This window comes from Ascaphus truei, chromosome 1, assembly GCF_040206685.1.
Source record: "Ascaphus truei isolate aAscTru1 chromosome 1, aAscTru1.hap1, whole genome shotgun sequence".
In the NCBI taxonomy this organism is placed as follows: Eukaryota; Metazoa; Chordata; class Amphibia; order Anura; family Ascaphidae; genus Ascaphus; species Ascaphus truei.
The window spans coordinates 208,521,498-208,540,046 of record NC_134483.1 but is presented as its reverse complement, the minus strand read 5'-3'; the positions used below and the strand labels follow the sequence as shown (position 1 = coordinate 208,540,046).

General features: G+C 48.0%; 1 long non-coding RNA gene across 1 annotated transcript in view; it reads right to left on the bottom strand.

Annotated features, from left to right (window-relative positions):
• Positions 1–416: 416 nt before the first annotated feature.
• LOC142470191 (uncharacterized) overlaps positions 417–18,549 on the bottom strand; it is a 78,063-nt gene continuing 59,930 nt past the window's right edge. The window contains exon 3 of the long non-coding RNA XR_012789215.1: positions 417–1,161. This is a non-coding gene — a long non-coding RNA (uncharacterized LOC142470191). The remainder of the gene's footprint in view (positions 1,162–18,549) is intronic.

The following is an 18,549-nucleotide window of genomic DNA, read 5'->3' as shown; positions in this document are numbered from 1 at the left end:
GCCAATGGCTGTCCGTGACATCAGCGCCGTGAAGTGGTGCCCTAGTCCCGCCTCCCGGCCCGCCTCCATGCCCGCCTCCCTGCCCGGCTCCCGCCCGGCTCTCACCCTGCACACAAGCGCGCTCTCTGACGCTCATGCAGGGACAAGAAAAATCTCCTGCGTGAACAGGTGAGCATGAGCGTCAGCGCTGCCCAGCGCTCTTCACTACACTATGTCCCAGGCCTTAGACTAAGAAAAGTTTCTGGCGCCCTCTATCATTTCTTACTGCTTACTGTACCAGCCCTTGAGGAATGCTAGCACCCTGAGAAACAAGGTAAATAAGAGTCACTGATACACATGCACAGAAACAACACCGGAATAGATATTGCATCACTTTGGTGTGGCCCTCATCTGTTTGCCGGGGGGGGGGGGGGGGGGGGGGGGGTTGGCATGTTACAATAATGATTCCATTTATTGCAGCATGTAATTAAGTTGTTTACTTAAACAGATGTTTTATGGAATAATCTAAAAACATTCTCAGGTCTTTTCTTTTCATTGGTGAATGTCATGGAACGTATATCATTCTGTAATCAATGCATTTGCCACTTGATGGCGACATTTACTGTTTATTGACTGCATCTTAGCCTCTCTGCCTCTGTAGAATAAGAACATTCTATTCGGTCTAGTTTCACATTGCTGTTTAAGATTGATAGCAAATGCTAATGTATGTATAACCTCTTGAGATACTCACCTCTCACCCCAATTAGTCCAGGCATTGATGCAGTGGGTAAAAAAAATATCTATGGGGCAAACATGTCACTGGTGATAACTATTGTGTTGTTTTACAACAATGAAGAAAGAGCTTGCAGGGAAGGATTAAGCTTACATAGGCCGTGTCTTCATTTAATACAAGTGTTGCATAAAAATGATTACTGAGCTGTTTAAAATATATCAGCAATTAGGAGACGTGCGGAAGCTCCTATGCTATGAAACATAAGAAGCATATTCTGAAAATGTTCACATCATTTTGTTATTTTAAATGTGATTTATTCATGAGAAATTTCTTGGAATGAATCCATTGATCAATAGAAAAAGATGCGCTTCTTTCTGAAAGCTGGCAGAATGCAATTATGTTTTGAACTGGAGCCAATCTTTATCTTCAGAAAAGAAAACTGCATTTGCCTGGGAAAAAAAAGAAGAAAAAAAGGCTGTTAAAAAGAGCTCATAAATGATTAGTATGCAGTTCTCATTAAGTGGTAGTCTTTTTATTTATTTTTATATCCTCTGCTTTGCTTTTCTGCATATTGCTTTCCCATCCGACTCCCATTAGAAAGACATCATGAGAAGCCTCAAGTATGTTCATATTTTCTTAACCTCCCATTGTTAAAGGAAAAGATTCTCCTAACAGCCAGTCGATGTCCCCATTAGTTCAGCAAATAGCATTCCTTTTTCTAAGGCAAGGTCTATTGATGCATGGATTGTACATTCCCGTCAGCACTAGCCTTCTCACCCATTGCTGCTGCCCAGATCTTTATTGCGAATTGTTCTATTTAAAAGTGTGATGCTGCTATGAAAGTAGCCATGTTTTTCTCTCTGCTTTCTCAGGTCTTATTTTATACATTTTTCTATGTATATAATTAAGAAGGCTTTTGTGTTATCAAAGAAATGTTATGCTAAGAGATGCCGGGCACACAAAGAACATAGAATGAATATCCAATTGTCAATGCTGTCATTACCAGAGAAGCAATACATTCAAAGGCGTTCCATTGGAGAGAAAGCAATTTCCATACTCATTGTGAGGGTATACTATACAAGAACAGAGAACATACAGTACACAAGAATATTCAGTTCCCAAAATGTTATATATTACAGAATGTGTTCCCAGGGCTTAGCATATTACAACAAGCAATACAACACCAACTTACATATCACACCCATATATTCACATTTCCCGTTATTTTTCTTGAATAAAATATGTGGAGTTAGTTGTCCTACTTTGGCCAATACAGTAGCATAGTACATATTTTATTTGTCTTCTGTAGTATTTGCTCTTGCAAATTGTATTCATTATTAATTAAAGACCTACACAAGATGAAAAAAATAAAATGAAAAAAGGAGGCGGTTCATCGTATGAAATTACAGTCCAGTATTGGGCGATTTAGCTTATAGATATTTTTAAAGCTTTTACATTTTTTGTTTCAAACTGTTTAATACATAATAACATTTCTGGCATACAGCAGACATACTGTAACATGTGCAATAAGTATGCCACAGTGTACATGAATGACTTTCTGTATAGTGATTATAAATAAAATAAACCTCAAATTGCATAAATAGCAATGCAACTGCATTTATGGCAATGTTTTACCGCAAAGCAATTTAATAAAGATGAAGTCATTTAAACGGTCTGCAAATGTGAATTCTCATATTAACTAAAGTTGAGTACTCCATATGATCAGTCATATAATTTCCTTTAAAAGCTTAGTAACAGTCAAGGTTATGACAAGGTCCAAGCCAGGCTTTCTAAATGGTGGGCATTATTTATAGTAGTAATAATATGTTTTTCTTATAGAGTGTTGACAGTGAACATATCATTTTTGTAGGCACAATGAGTCTATGTCCCGAAGAGCTGCATTTTGGTATCTGAGGCACAGAGAGATGACTTCCTTTGGTGACTTGCCAAAACTCAAAAGAAGAGCTGACACTTGGATTAAAACTAGTCCATATACTGTATATGTATCCCTTCTTTGTTATTTTCCCTTTCTACTTTTGTCTCATTTTTTTTTAAATTGCACCCTTCTTTCTTGTCTCCCTGCCTCCTGTCTCCCGAGTTGTGCTTTTCATTATTTTGGCTTCCTTCTCCAGCTGCAGGTCTATACAATCTTCTTATTGCTGCTCTTCTTAGAGTTGACTTTTTTTTCTGGCTGACTGTAATTGGAAAGTACTGTATACAGTAAGTGGCAGAAATGTATGCCCAGAAATCAGCGCGACTCCCACAAACTGCAGCTGGTTTAAGGAAAGAGCCAGAAGGACCCCGGGGTGCAATGTAGCAGGGTGAGCCTGATTACTTTTTTTTATTTAACATGTCTTGCTCAACAGGGACCTATGCTGCCTATATCTCTGGTTTTTGGGAGACAATAACTGTCACTGCCCTTTTGCATTTACTGTAGAAGTTATTAGTATTCTCCGTAAAATACTGAACAATATTATTAAAGTTATATGCTGATCTGTCTTCACAATGACAATCAGAAAATGGTTTAGTGTAGTGAAACTAGGACTGCATACAGTATCTCGACACTTCAACAGAATAGCAGAAAATGCTGATGACATGCAGGTGGGTGATCATAATGTTATGCACAGCACATTGGGCGATATATTATAGAGCTGGATACACCAAGTATGCTTCAGAAGCAAAAATATATTTATTTAGCTGTTGCCAGAAAGCATTTAATCGCACAGAATACCATATTCCAGTGTTTTGTTCATCATTCTCTGCCAATGGGTTCTCCCAAGTCACAGAGAGCATTTTATCACCAAGATACAGTAATGTTTAAAATAAAGTGATTCTTCTAAAGGGAATATAGACACTGCTTTCCCTGCTATCTTCTTAATTCTTAGTCATCTTCCATTCACAGCTGGACAGTTTGAAGTTTTACTAAGACATTTTCTGAACAACCACTGCAGTATTCAGTGTTGATGCCTGATGGTTACTAGGTGAATACAGTGTACTGTATGTTTCTAATGGACAGGGCATTTTTTAGCTAAAACAGTCAATATACTTTCTCTACAATACAGTTGATAGTTCTTGGATTTTATTTAGATGAAGGGTGAAATGCAAGTTTAAAGAAAGGCAAAGTAAAATGGCCCTGAAATGTGTAATCAAGCAATAGGACTTCTTTATGCCAACAAAGCGTTGCACAATATCAGTGTCAACTCTACACTTTCATGAACATTGACAGTGTTAAGACTACAAATGCAGGAGTGAAAAGTGAATCACCAGACAAGTAGTTATTTGCTGAACGCGGCTGCTATCAGTGGGTGGATGGCATTTGGAGTTTCACTGCCTATCTGTCTAGTTATGATTATACGGCAAGTGTAGATGTGTTCTTCTAAATTTCGTTGTTTTATATTCACTAGTAAGAGCTTTGCTTCAAAACCTTTTTTGCTTTAAACTTCTAAACTCTAATACTATTAAATCCTCACTAGTATCCGGTTTCCTCCTATCAATAGGTTGCTTCTTTAAAAATATTCATGATCATAATGTAGAAACTAAATGAAAACATATTTTGCGATTAAATAATTTTCTGTGTGACATTGGACATCCTTGCGGGCATTCTTTAGCATAGCATACCCCTTACCCATAACTTGACACAATGCCCCCTCAGCCCAAAGAAGACACAAGATCTTGATTTTTGGGGGAAAATGCTATAGATTTGAATAATCACCTTTTAAATATAATAATACACACTTATAAAGGATTAGCCAGGCTAGGCCGAACCATACCCAACACATGGATACCATACCTTCCATGTGATCACTACATGCCGACCCAGCAGCAACACATCATAACTCGAAAGTACAGAATGAACCAGGATGGGGGAGGAACCCTTCAGGCCAGCAGACTCAGACAAACCTGAAACCCTTCCCCAGCTCCGATTTCTAACCATTAGGCTGAGATCGCTCTGAGTTTAGCTTATGCCTTACTAGCCTGCCTGGCAAAACACCCCCACCCCAACTACCTCCAGACGGCAGTTGTGACAGAATTAATGCTGGGCCTCTAAGCAGGCCAATGAATACCAACCGTTGATAACCCCTTAATTTCTCTCTTTTTATTATTTTTTTATAGGTTTTTTAAAATCTTTATATACAGTATAAATACAAAGCAGTAACCCCAACAAACCATACCAACACCATTAACTAGGAAGGGAGTGAAGCAACGGGAGGGCACAAGAGGGGATGAGCTCCTTCCCCCAAAGTCACCTTCTAACCTTTAGCACCAAACTCCCCAACCCCTTGTTGTCCACCATGGCTAGTCCCTACATCTCTACCTAACACCATACTAGCCCCCAAAAAACCCTACTGGCCAGGGGCTAGCCCCCTTTCCAGCCAACATTATTTGCCAAATGCCCCAAGGCTCAGGGGCTTCTGTATTTACGTTACCATTATAAAAATGTACTATGGCAGGACGATCTCACTATAGGGTCGGAAAGAGTCCACACCATGTATTTGGCTGGAACAAACCCTTCTCTGGTTTATTTCCCCACATCAAAAACAAAGTATTGTAGGCACACTGTCCCTTTAAGTCAAAATCAAATCATAAAAACAAAACCCTACTCCACATTAGGGAGGCTAACTAAACAAAACAGCCTAACTATCTGACTGGCTAGTTCTAGTCTAAACAATTCATAATAAATGTATGGAATCAAAATATACAGTCGTTACTTTGGTGCTGGGAATCCATCCCAGGAGTCTCCAGGAAATCCCTCTTGACCTGTGACACCTTCAGAAATATTTCTTCAAATATCCAGGTGGAGCATGGGAAAATGCAAGAAAGAAAAACACAACTAAGTGCAGATTATTTAAGTCTAGTGACTCAATATGGTGTCTTGGCTCTTATGTGGTGCCTACTCACAATGTAGCAGGTTATTTAAGGCACATCATAACCATGGCAATCTGTTCTTTGTGGTTCCTGGAGTTGGTACCTCAGTATGTAAAATAAAAATGGACCATTGACACCATATTGAGTCACTAGACTTAAATAATCTGCATAGTTGTGTTTTTCTTTCTTGCCTTTTCCCATGCTCCCCCTGGATTTTTGAAGAAATCTTGAATCTACTGGGACCAACGAGGACAGTCCCTGCCTGAGGGGTTGAGCAGGGATTTGCAATGGGATTTATTTTTCACTGTGCAGTAAATCACATTGTATATTGCATAAAGTCACAAATGATATATATTAGACACTTTATAATTTTTTGTCACTTAAATATTACATTTCACGTGAAGGAGAGCCTAATTAATTCACTTTCTTGTTCACACCTTCATAAAGGACAGCTCTGCTCCATTAGCAGGGTGTGAACTGGGGTGAGGGACTGACTGAATGACTGGGGTGGGTGACTGACTGACTGGGGTGGGTGACTGACTGACTGGGGTGGGTGACTGACTGACTGACTGGGGTGGGTGACTGACCCATGCATACATGCACACACACGCACACACACACACCCACCCATACACACATTCATACACACACATATGCATACACACACCCATGCATACACACACACACCCATGCATACACACACACACCCATGCATACACACACACGCATACACACACACACGACAGGGGGAAGAAGAGGAAAGGCCGCGCGACCGAGCACCACCACTGCCCCGCTCGCCCCCCCTCCCCCCGTGACCATCTCCAGTCCCGCGCGGGGATCGGTGGGAAGCCGGGACAGGGAGAGAAGGGGGGGAACACCCCAACTACAAGCTGGGACCAGGGAGAGAAGGGGGGAACACCTGCCCCGTGCGGGAAGCCGTGACAGGGAGAGAAGGGGGGGAACACCCCCACTACCATATCCTGCCCCGCGCGGGAAGCCGGGACAGGGAGAGAAGGGGGGAACACCCCCACTATCATCTCCTGCCCGCGCGGGAAGCGGGGAGTAAGGGGGCTTGCAGGGAAGGAGCAGAGGGGCCGCAAGAATGAGGATTGGAGAGTACTTACTCTCCAACAGATCTCCGGCCAGAAAGAATGGCCGCTCGTTGGGGGCTGGCTCATATAGAGCCTGGTCGCGCACCCACAAAGCCTGGGAGTGCGCGCCAATCAGATGTCAGGTAGGGAGTTTTTTTTTTTTTTTCAGCGCAAGCAGGGAAAATTTCAGCGCGAGCGGGGGGAAATTTAAAAAAAACAAACACGTGTTCTGCTTGGGCCAATATTTACTCGATATATACTTAAATATATATTTAAATATTTAATATATATATATATATATATATATATATATATATATATATATATACAGTGTTCGACAATCCTATACATTTACACACCCGGGGCGGGTGGATTTAACCCCCGGGCGAGTAAATATTGGCCCAAGCAGAACACGTGTTTGTTTTTTTAAATTTCCCCCCGCTCGCGCTGAAATTTTCCCTGCTTGCGCTGAAAACAAAAACAAAAAAAACCTCCCTACCTGACAGCTGATTGGCGCGCGCTCCCAGGCTTTGTGGGCGCGCGACCAGGCTCTATATGAGCCAGCCCCCAACGAGCGGCCATTCTTTCTGGCCGGAGATCTGTTGGAGAGTAAGTACTCTCCAATCCTCAATCTTGCGGCCCCTCTGCTCCTTCCTTTCAAGCCCCCTTACTCCCCGCTTCCCGCGCGGGCAGGAGATGGTAGTGGGGGTGTTCCCCCCTTCTCTCCCTGTCCCGGCTTCCCGCGCGGGGCAGGTGATGGTAGTGGGGGTGTTCCCCCCCTTCTCTCCCTGTCCCGGCTTGTAGTGGGGGTGTTCCCCCCTTCTCTCCCTGTCCCGGCTTCCCGCCGATCCCCGCGCGGGACTGGAGATGGTCATGGGGGGGGGGGGGGGGGGGGCGAGAGGGGCAGTGGTGGTGCTCGGTCGCGCGGCCTTTCCTCTTCTTCCCCCTGTCGTGTGTGTGTGTGTGTGTGTGTGTGTGTGTGTGTGTGCATGGGTGTGTGTGTGTGTGTGCATGGGTGTGTGTGTGTGTGTATGCATGGGTGTGTGTGTATGCATATGTGTGTGTATGGGTGTGTGTGGGTGTGTGTGGGTGTGTGTGTGTGCATGTATGCATGGGTCAGTCCCCCACCCCAGTCAGTCAGTCCCCCACCCCAGTCAGTCAGTCACCCACCCCAGTCAGTCAGTCACCCACCCCAGTCAGTCAGTCACCCACCCCAGTCAGTCAGTCACCCACCCCAGTCAGTCAGTCACCCACCCCAGTCAGTCAGTCACCCACCCCAGTCAGTCAGTCACCCACCCCAGTCAGTCAGTCACCCACCCCAGTCAGTCAGTCACCCACCCCAGTCAGTCAGTCACCCACCCCAGTCAGTCAGTCACCCACCCCAGTCAGTCAGTCACCCACCCCAGTCAGTCAGTCACCCACCCCAGTCAGTCAGTCACCCACCCCAGTCAGTCAGTCACCCACCCCAGTCAGTCAGTCACCCACCCCAGTCAGTCAGTCACCCACCCCAGTCAGTCAGTCACCCACCCCAGTCAGTCACCCACCCCAGTCAGTCAGTCACCCACCCCAGTCAGTCAGTCACCCACCCCAGTCAGTCAGTCACCCACCCCAGTCAGTCAGTCACCCACCCCAGTCAGTCAGTCAGTCCCTCACCCCAGTCAGTCAGTCCCTCACCCCAGTCAGTCAGTCCCTCACCCCAGTCAGTCAGTCACCCACCCCAGTCAGTCAGTCACCCACCCCAGTCAGTCACCCACCCCAGTCAGTCACCCACCCCAGTCAGTCACCCACCCCAGTCAGTCAGTCAGTCACCCACCCCAGTCAGTCAGTCAGTCAGTCAGTCACCCACCCCAGTCAGTCAGTCAGTCAGTCAGTCACCCACCCCAGTCAGTCAGTCAGTCAGTCACCCACCCCAGTCAGTCAGTCACCCACCCCAGTCAGTCAGTCAGTCACCCACCCCAGTCAGTCAGTCAGTCACCCACCCCAGTCAGTCAGTCAGTCAGTCAGTCACCCACCCCAGTCAGTCAGTCACCCACCCCAGTCAGTCAGTCACCCACCCCAGTCAGTCAGTCACCCACCCCAGTCAGTCAGTCACCCACCCCAGTCAGTCAGTCAGTCACCCACCCCAGTCAGTCAGTCACCCACCCCAGTCAGTCAGTCACCCACCCCACGTCAGTCACTCACGTCAGTCACCCAGTCAGTCAGTCAGTCACCCACCCAGTCAGTCAGTCACCCACCCAGTCAGTCAGTCAGTCACCCACACAGTCATTCAGTCAGTCACCCACCCAGTCACCCACCCAGTCAGTCAGTCACCCACCCAGTCAGTCAGTCACCCACCCAGTCAGTCAGTCACCAACCCAGTCAGTCAGTCAGTCACCCACCCAGTCAGTCAGTCAGTCAGTCACCCACCCAGTCAGTCAGTCAGTCAGTCACCCACCCAGTCAGTCAGTCACCCACCCAGTCAGTCAGTCACCCACCCAGTCAGTCAGTCACCCACCCAGTCAGTCAGTCACCCACCCAGTCAGTCACCCACCCAGTCAGTCACCCACCCAGTCAGTCACCCACCCAGTCAGTCACCCACCCAGTCAGTCACCTTCTCTCTCTCTCTCTCTCCCCCACTCTCTCTCTCTCTCTCTCTCTCTCCCCCACTCTCTCTCTCTCTCTCTCTCTCTCTCTCTCTCTCTCTCTCTCTCTCTCCCACACACTCTCTCTCTCTCTCTCTCTCTCTCTCTCTCTCTCTCCCACACTCTCTCTCTCTCCCACACTCTCTCTCTCTCTCCCACTCTCTCTCTCTCTCCCACACTCTCTCTCTCTCCCACACTCTCTCTCACACTCTCAATCTGGATATCTTATTTACCCCATATATCTTAACTGCCCTATACTACACCAAAATAACCTATACTGCTTTCTTCCAGATCTGACTCAAGCTTCACACGGAAGACATCAGCATCCCCCCTAACCCAGAAGACAGGTAAGGAACACATCCCCTCCAATGTATAACATTGCGGGAATGAGGGTACCTGGACTTTGAGGGACTGCGGATCAGGTAAGATCCCAGGCGGGATTGCTGCTTTAGATATTGTGAAGCGGGGACGTCCAGACACTGGTTAAGGGGTTCAGGAAACTAGTCATTCACACCTGGCTTTTATTTCTAGATCCGACATTTACACACACACGTACTGCTGCGGCACAGTTTATTCGAGCATTTGCCCGTTCTGTGCCGCAGCAGTAGCCTGGCGCGCGCCCGAGTGTGACGGGCGCGCGCCGAAGCAGCGGAAGAGCGCCCTCCGATCGGGGCGCTCTCCCTACCGCTGCCGGGTCCGCCGGGTCCCCCGGAACCCCCTGCCGCTGTCCCGCGATCGCGGGACACCAGGGCTCCCTCGGGGAGCCCCTGGACACGCGTGCAGGGGGCGCACGCTCCCGATGACGCGTGACCGCGCGTCTATGACGCGCGGCACGCCGAGGGGCGGCCACAAGCAAGCCGGGAGATTTCCCGGCTTGCGGTACCGACCACACTTCAATAAAGTGTGTCGGTAGTGTAACAAGGACTAATTGTAGTATAATGTAATACAATAAATACATTTATGTAAAAAACGAATGTTCTGACTAGGATTTTATTAAATGTATTTTATTAATATATTTTATTTTAAAGCGGATTTGGGGGCGGGACTAGGGGCGAGTAGATTTTTTGGTTGGGCGAGTAGATTTTTGGGTGATTTGTCGAACACTGTATATATGTATATATATTATATATATATAGAGAGAGATAGAGAGATAGAGAGATAGAGATCGTCGGTTTTTGTGTCTTCTATCAAATATAGAAAATTCATGATTTACTTACCTGCGTGCTGTCCCTTGATGTCGTGTTGCAACCGGTATCGTATGGTCTGTTATTGCTTTATGGGATAAGCACCAAAACTTATTTACTTGCATATGGTGTGCCGATTGTTCATTGGATTCTATATATATATATATATATATATATATATATGTGTATATATATATATATGTGTATATATATATATATATATGTAGATACAGATATAAAAGATATCAGCGCTACAGTGTACACTCAAATGTGTGTCAGAATACATGTAGAAAAAGTGATCCTATAAGGTAGATGAGTGCTAGAGAGTGCAAATAGTATCACTGATTATGTAAAAGTAGTTGATTTACTGTGTATTAAAATATGATTATTGCCCTCACGGCATAAAACATCTAACATAAGTGATAAAAGTGTTTAATGTGATAATATTGCGTAATGAATGCTTCTGGCAATCAATATATTGTGCACGTGAAAGATATGTAGTGCCAGCTTCTAGGAGGAAAGAATAGAGACACAGCTGCTTTCCAAAAGAAACCATTTGTGGAGGCTGTTTAGAAAAGCAGAATAAAAAAGTGCATGTTCCAAAGATGTGTGTATATTAAGATATTATATTTGGGTTACTTCAAGAATTTCTATGCACTTAACAATACAATTTAATATTGAAATAAGTGACTAAATGGTTACAAAATGGAGTATGGGTCCTCCAAAATGCCACTCCGGAGTGATCAGAATGATATGTAGCCCCTTTTTCCCCGTGACTAAGGGAAGTACGTGTGCTGGATACCTGCCTGGCGTACAGGAGGCCTGATCCTCAGTTACTGGGAGCCTGGGGTGATCGCATTCACTCTGGTAACAGCGCCTCCACCTGGGAGGTATCCTAGCGCAGCTGGATAACCCCTCAAAGGACCCAATACACTCAAAGAATAAGTATACACATGCTGGTATAACAAACTTATCTTTACATACACACACAAACTTAACACATAATAACAGTTCAGGCCCCACAATGCAATACCCACACAATATATAGCACCCCGGTGGAACCCCCAAAGTACTGAGGTGAACCCACAAGCTGAGGTGAGTCGGGGGCCTATCTGGGATCTATGGGGATCTGTGGCCTAGTTCAGGGGCCACTGGCACCCTGTTCACATCCTCACCCTTTGCTGTCCCTGCTCCAAATGGTGTGGTCTCCTCAACGGGCTAAATATATCTCTCTCTCTGCGTTGATCCCTGAGCCCTATTGGCTGCGAAGGCCCATGTGATGAGCAACCCCTGGGGCTGCTGGGATGTGTAGTCCATTGCGGAACCTGCCTAATGGCTGCCACGACTTTCTGCACATGAGCGAGACATCTAGCGCGCATGCACAACTATCCAATATGGCGGCGCCCTGCATATCGGGACTGCTGCAGAGTTCCGGCGACTCGCTCACCACGCTACCTCTTCTGCAGCGATCCCTACTCCTATCTGGGTCCGCTCGCAGCTCTGGCGACACCGGGCAACTCTGCCGCCGTCTCCCCACCCCACGTACTGGAAGGTAATGGGAACTGGCTACATCATCCCCCTCGTGGAGAAACCAACATCCCCGCTTGGGAACAACATAACACAAAGTTTATATAATAAAAATGCATATATGATATACAACTTAACGAGTATACAACTTTAAACAATTGTTGAACACTTTAGTGAGCACGGTTATTATAGAGGCAAACAGGCTCCGAGACAGCTGCTGAGACTCATAGTGAGGTGCCCTTAAGGAATTGTATGCCACTCTAGTGGGAGGGCATCTCACTCGCTGACTCCTGCGAGTCTCTTCTTCAGCGACTTCCTCTTGGGAGAGGCTATCATGGGCTTGGGGCCCTGACCCTTTCATAAGGGGTGAACCAGTCTCTACAAAGTCTCTTGAAGGAATGAAGTTTAGGCTTCTTGGGTCAAGGGGACGGCTTGTGGAAGCCACGGAGGAGGGTACGTTGGGCATTGGCCCATTACCCGATGCTTCCTCGGGTGGTGCCCACTAGTCTCCGTTGGAGTTGGTGGAGGTTCCTTCCAAAGGATCTTGGGTTGGTTCGACAACTGGAGCTGAAGTCTCTGTGGACTCTTCTGGCTCACTAGCCGCTGCTGTTGACTCTGGTTCAGGGTCAATGTCCCCCACTTGAGGAATGGGCAGCAAGTGATTGCGGTGCCAGACCTTTACCCTGCCATCTGCATCTCAGATTCTGTAGACATTCCGCCAGCTTATGTTTCCCGGGGACTCCTAGATTTCACAGGAGATCGGCGTCTCCAGGCCGAAGTTCCCAATGATGGACCTTGTGGTCATATCGTCGCCTGTTGCCCTCATTCAGTTTGCCGGTGGCTTTTTCCGCCAGCTGGTACGTGCTGTAAAGACTATCTTGGAGCCGTCTCACATATTTGTAATGCTTCATATTGGGTACCCCATCGGTAGATACCTGGAGACAGTTGTCCACAGACAGTCGTGCCTCTCGCCCGAACATCATGAAATATGGTGTGAACCCCGTGGATTCATGCCTGGTGCAGTTGTACACATGCACTAGCGATTCAACATGCTTGCTATATTTGTCTTTCTGGGAGCCCTTTAGTGTGCCTAGCATGTCGAGCAGAGTTTGGTTGAACCTATCTGGCAGAGCGTCTCCCTCTGGAAGGTATGGAGTGGTCCGAGACTTCTGGATGTTGACCAAGTTGAGGAGTTCCTTAATCAGCTTACTCTCTAATCTGAGTGCATCAAATTTGGCAAACCATAGTGGATGAAATACTTATCTCACAGCACTTTGGCCACTGTGAGAGCCTTCTGATCCTTGGCTGGGAATGCTTGGGCGTATCGGGTGTAGTGATCGGTCACTACCAGGACATTCCCGATGCCCTTTGAGTCTACCTCAATACAGAGAAAGTCCATGCAGACTAGGTCCATGGGACTAAAGGTCTTTAGGTGGCCCATTGGGGCTGCGCGTGTGGGCAGTGTTTTCTGCTGTATACACTGCAGGCACTTTTGACAATATCGCTTTACTTAGTCCCGTATTATTGGCCAGAAGAACCGTTCTCCCTAGGCTGAAGGTCTTGTGTATACCCAGATGTTCATGGTCATCATGAAGAGAGCATAGAACCTGGTACTGCAAACATCGGGGCAGGACTAGTTGTCTCCTGTCGGGATGGTTATGGTACAGAATGACCCTGTAGAGGAGACCATGCTCCATGCGGAACTTGTCCCATTCCCTCATGATGACTGCGACTGTCGGTAGGAGCGCGCTTCACCAAGGAGGGGTTGTTCTGTTGAATGGCCTCACGTATAGCTCTAGCCACCGGGTCACGCATCTGGTAGTTCATAAAGTCTTTCCATTCTAGGATGGTATCCTGAGTGATTGACATATCGTCGGGATGGCAGTAGATGGCAGGGACTGCTTTGGATTGACAGCCCAGCAAATCAGCTACTCTCAGTTCAGAGAATGCTACCTTGTCCTCCACTATGGCGGCAGTCGAGCACATCGCACAAATTCCAGGTCCAGGGATTTCTTCCCACGGGCCGTCATCCGGCGGGGTACTCAGTCCAGGTCTTTGGGACAGGGCATTGGCTCTGATGTTTAAGGGCCCCGTTTTTTACTTTAGCGTGAACTGGTAATTTGAGAGTGCTGCCAGCCACCTGTGGCCGGTAGCATCCAGTTTGGCGGATGTCAGGATATAGGCCAATGGGTTGTTGTCTGTCCGTACCTCAAAGGAAACCCTGTATAAGTAGTCATGGAGTTTATCAACTACTTGAGTGTGAGGAACTCCAGTTTGTGGACTGGTTAGTTTTGCTCGGTTGGTGTCAAGCTTCAGCTCACATACACCACTGGGTGGAGGCCAGCAAGTTACTTCTGGTGCAGTACAGCACCCAGCCTATTGAAGCTGGCATCCACATGCAGGATATACGACTGCTCTGCGTCGGCGTAGGCCAAGACCGGTGCTTCCGTAATACTCTTGTTGAGGCCAGTGAATGCCTTTTCACAGATGGACGTCCACTTGTCTCTGAAGGGTGTCCATGGTGATGTGGCCTTCAGCTGAGGTTCCTCTGGGTTGATCTTCAGGAGTTTATTGAGAACCTTGGCTTCGCTGGAATAGGCTTCTACGAAGCGGCAGTAGTACCCACAGAATCCCAGGAAGGACCGCAGCTCCATCACTACGGCTTCGACCTAGGGTTCGGTAGCCACTCTGTCTGCGGACACTATGTGACCCACGTAGGTGACTGACATGCGGCAGATCCGCATTTGTCCATGGACAACTTCAGGCCTTCTTTACCCATTGTATCTAGTACCTTCAAGAGGCGTTCCTTGTGCTCTTCTAGAGTCTTACCGAACACGATGATACCGTCCAGTTAGACTAGGCATTCCCGGTGATTCATATCCCCGATGGTCTTCTCCATCATCCTTTGTAATGTAGCCAGGGCACCGCAAATGCTTTGGGGCATTCGGGTGAACTCAAGGGGACAGACAAATGTCATCTTCTCCTGGTCTTCGGAACTCATAAGTACCTGGTAGTACCCAGACCTCAGGTCCAGTACGCTGAACCACTGGCTTCTTGACAGAGCGCTGAGGATTTCTTCTATCCGTGGCAGAGTTTACTGGTCTGGGACCTTACATCCTCCACATCATCCACATGTCTGGGAGCGATGCATCTGGAGTGCTCCCAGAATGGCATGGCGTCATTCAGCCGGTTCGTGTGTTGGACATTTTTGCTGCAGTCCACATCCATCTCGCTAGTGGAGAAAACCTCCCGGCGCTCCTGCAAATTGGCACTTAACCATTTCTTCCAGTCCAGGGGCTGGGTTGATTCCCCAAAGTCGAACTACAACCAAGCAGGATCATCTTGCATGGTAGCGGCATTCACAAGAGCCAGTGACTCTATTGGGGTAACCGGGTATATCCGACCCAGTCTTTGACCGACTTCAAATTGTGTAGGATGAGATGAGATGTTCTGGATGGTCACCTTGATTCTTCCAGGAAATGCGGACTTCCATTTTTTTATCTCTGGTACCACCTTGAACCCTTTCTTGGCGTCCTCTTCAGGCCTGGGTAGCTAGGTACAGTGGCCATGTGCTGTGGAATTTTGGTCAGCCCCTTCTCGAGATTGAAGAGTTGGCCATATCCTTCTTGGGCAGAGATCCTACGGCATTCCTCCTTGAATACAGGGTGAAACTTCAGCGAAGATAGGGGTAATTCATCGACCTCTTCCAGATAGGCCCGGATCAAGGCCTGCACTACATCAGCGTTGGTCCCCAGTATGATGGGGGTGCTTGGATGTTCCCGGGGCTTGGGACATAATAGAGCTTTCACTTACTTGTTGGTGTTAAGTTTGGGAATATTCAACCACAAGTGGATCACACCGTCGATGGGATAGTTTTCGCTAGTAAGACCCCATAATTTCATCTTCTCTGCCGACTGCATAGGCAGATGTTTCAGATGCTGGTCATAGAAGGGCCGGTAGATAATGGTCACTTGTGACCCAGTATCCAGCAAGGCGGAGGAGTATGTTCCTGCCACTAAGACTCGAATAATCACCGCAGGCCCCACATAACTGTAGGCATCTGGTTGGAGTACCTCCTCGGTGCTGGGCACCGGGGCGCTCTCTGATGGCATGGAGGGCGGGACATGTAACTGCATGTCCTGCTTTCTTATGTGGTTCATCAAATCCAGTAGCTGGGGGTGACGTGGCCCAAGGGGCACCTTGCATCATGAGGGCTATAGGGTGTGAGGGTAGAGACCCTTTCATGAGCTGTTTGAACCGGTATTCCTTTACTGCAGTGACAGGGATAATCTTCTTGGAGAGCAATCCCCATAAGGACAGTTGCAACCATCGGGTAAACGTGGACAGCTCTTCTCCCTCCTTCTGGTGGAGCGCACGGAACTGAGCAAAGAGTTCATTCTCGTCATCCACAGCAGTGTAGGACTGGATGTGGAGTTAGACTAACTCTTGAGTGGTGACTTCACCTTTGGTCTCCCGGTGCATTCGCAAAAGTTGGGCGGCAGGGGGATGCAGACACTCAACAATTCGCTGCTTCTTCACTGCCTCTGAGCAGGACCATTCGTCAAGCACGTGCAGGGCATGTTCCTTCCATGCTCCAAACTCTTCTTCCCCTACGGGAGTGGGTGATATCCTGGAGAAGGCTTTGAGTTTGCGGTAATTCTGGGACTGTGAAGTTGGGGTAGTGTTACCCCCAAGTCGGAGCTTCTATTTAACAAGCGGCTCTGGTATTCTGGTCGTTGGCTAGGGGCTTTCTCTGGACTAGTCCTGTACCTGATGGGGGTATACGAAGGGTGTGGGGTCTCAGCTCTGTGAGCTCCCGGACTGAAGGTAACCCTGTGTATGGGTAAGTCTGAGTGGATGAATGAACTCGTTGCTGGGACTTTATTCCTCCATGGGGTATAGGAGGGGCTTGAAGATTCCACCCGATAGGGTACCTCAGCTGAGGGTCCCAGGGTGTATGTGGCCATTGGAGTTTCTAGACTGGAGTATACCAATGGGCAACTTGTGGGCAGGGCTTCTGGGAGATACATGGCCCGTGGAGCATCCTCTTCACATATTTCATGGCCTGCAGCCATTATTATGACACTCCAACGGTATGTGGGGTCATATTTTCGGCCTATGAGCTGTGCGATGGCTAGACCGGGGAGATGTCTTATGTGGTCGCAGACGTCATAAGGGAACGTCTCCCACTGCGACCACGTGGCGGGGGAATTCGTGGAGCTCCAAAGCCCAGTCACGGACATTTTGCTTGGATGGCACAAACATGGTTTCGCTAATTTGCACTACTCTCTCTCAGGCACTCCAGGTCTGAATCTCAGCAGCGCCTCCAAATATAGTCCTTTTTCCCCGTGACTAAGGGAACTACATGTGCTGGATACCTATCTGGCGCACTGGAGACCTGATCCTCCTCCTCTGGGAGCCTGGGGTGATCGCATTCTCTCTGCTGACAGCGCCTCCACCGGTGAGGGATCCTAGCACAGCTGGATAACTCCTCAAAGGACCGTAAACACTCAGGGAATAATTATACACACGCTGGTATAACAAACTTATCTTTACGTACACACATAAACTTAACACACAATAACAGTACAGGCCCCACAATGCGGTACCCACACAACATGTAGCACCGCAGTGGAACCCCCAAAGTACTGAGGTGCCTGGGCACATAACCACCTTAGTATCCACAGACAAAGCCCACCCAAAGAGTGTATAGAGTAGCGCTACCCCCTGTGTGTGGCCATTAGTGCACATTGGGTACCTTTCTGGTCTTAGGTCAGACCAGGCCTACTTGGATGGTGGATCTGCAGAACCGCAATGTGGTCCCACAACGTGGTCTACCGGATCCTCTCTCGCATCCGTAGGCGTCCGCCTCTTGAGGGAGCTCCCGCTGGAGGGTGTCCCTTAATGTCTATTATTTGGTGCTTGTGGTCTGGTCCCAGACTGAAGACCGGGCACACCGCATGGCATCGGTCACCAATGCACTAATACTACTGCTTGCTATTGGGGAAATGTCCCTATCTATGGGCCTTCCCTGTAGCAGCCACAAGCTGAGGTGAGTCGGGGCGTAGCTGTGATCTATGGTGGATCTCTGGCCTAGCTCAGGGAACACATCCTCACCCATTGGTGTCCCTGCTCCGACTGGTGTGGTCTCCTTAGCGCACCAAATATATCTCTCTCTCTCTGCGCCAATCCATGAGCTCTATCGGCTGCGAAGGTCCATGTGATGAGCAACCCCTGGGGCTACTGGGACGTGTAGTCCCTTGCCGAGCCTGGCTAATGGTTGCCGCAACTCTCTAGCATGCATGCGCAACTATCAAATATGGCAATGCCCTGCATATTGGAACCGCCACGGAGTTCCGGTGACCCGCTTGCCACACTACCTCAGCGTTCCCTACTCCTATCCGGGTCCACCCGCAGCACTGGAGGCACCTGGGCAGCTCTGCAGCCATCTCCACTCCCAACAGAATGGGAGGTAAGGGGACCTGGCTACATGTAAGACACACATGGTATTAACTGCTTGAGGTGGAGCCCAGGTGCTGTTGGAATCT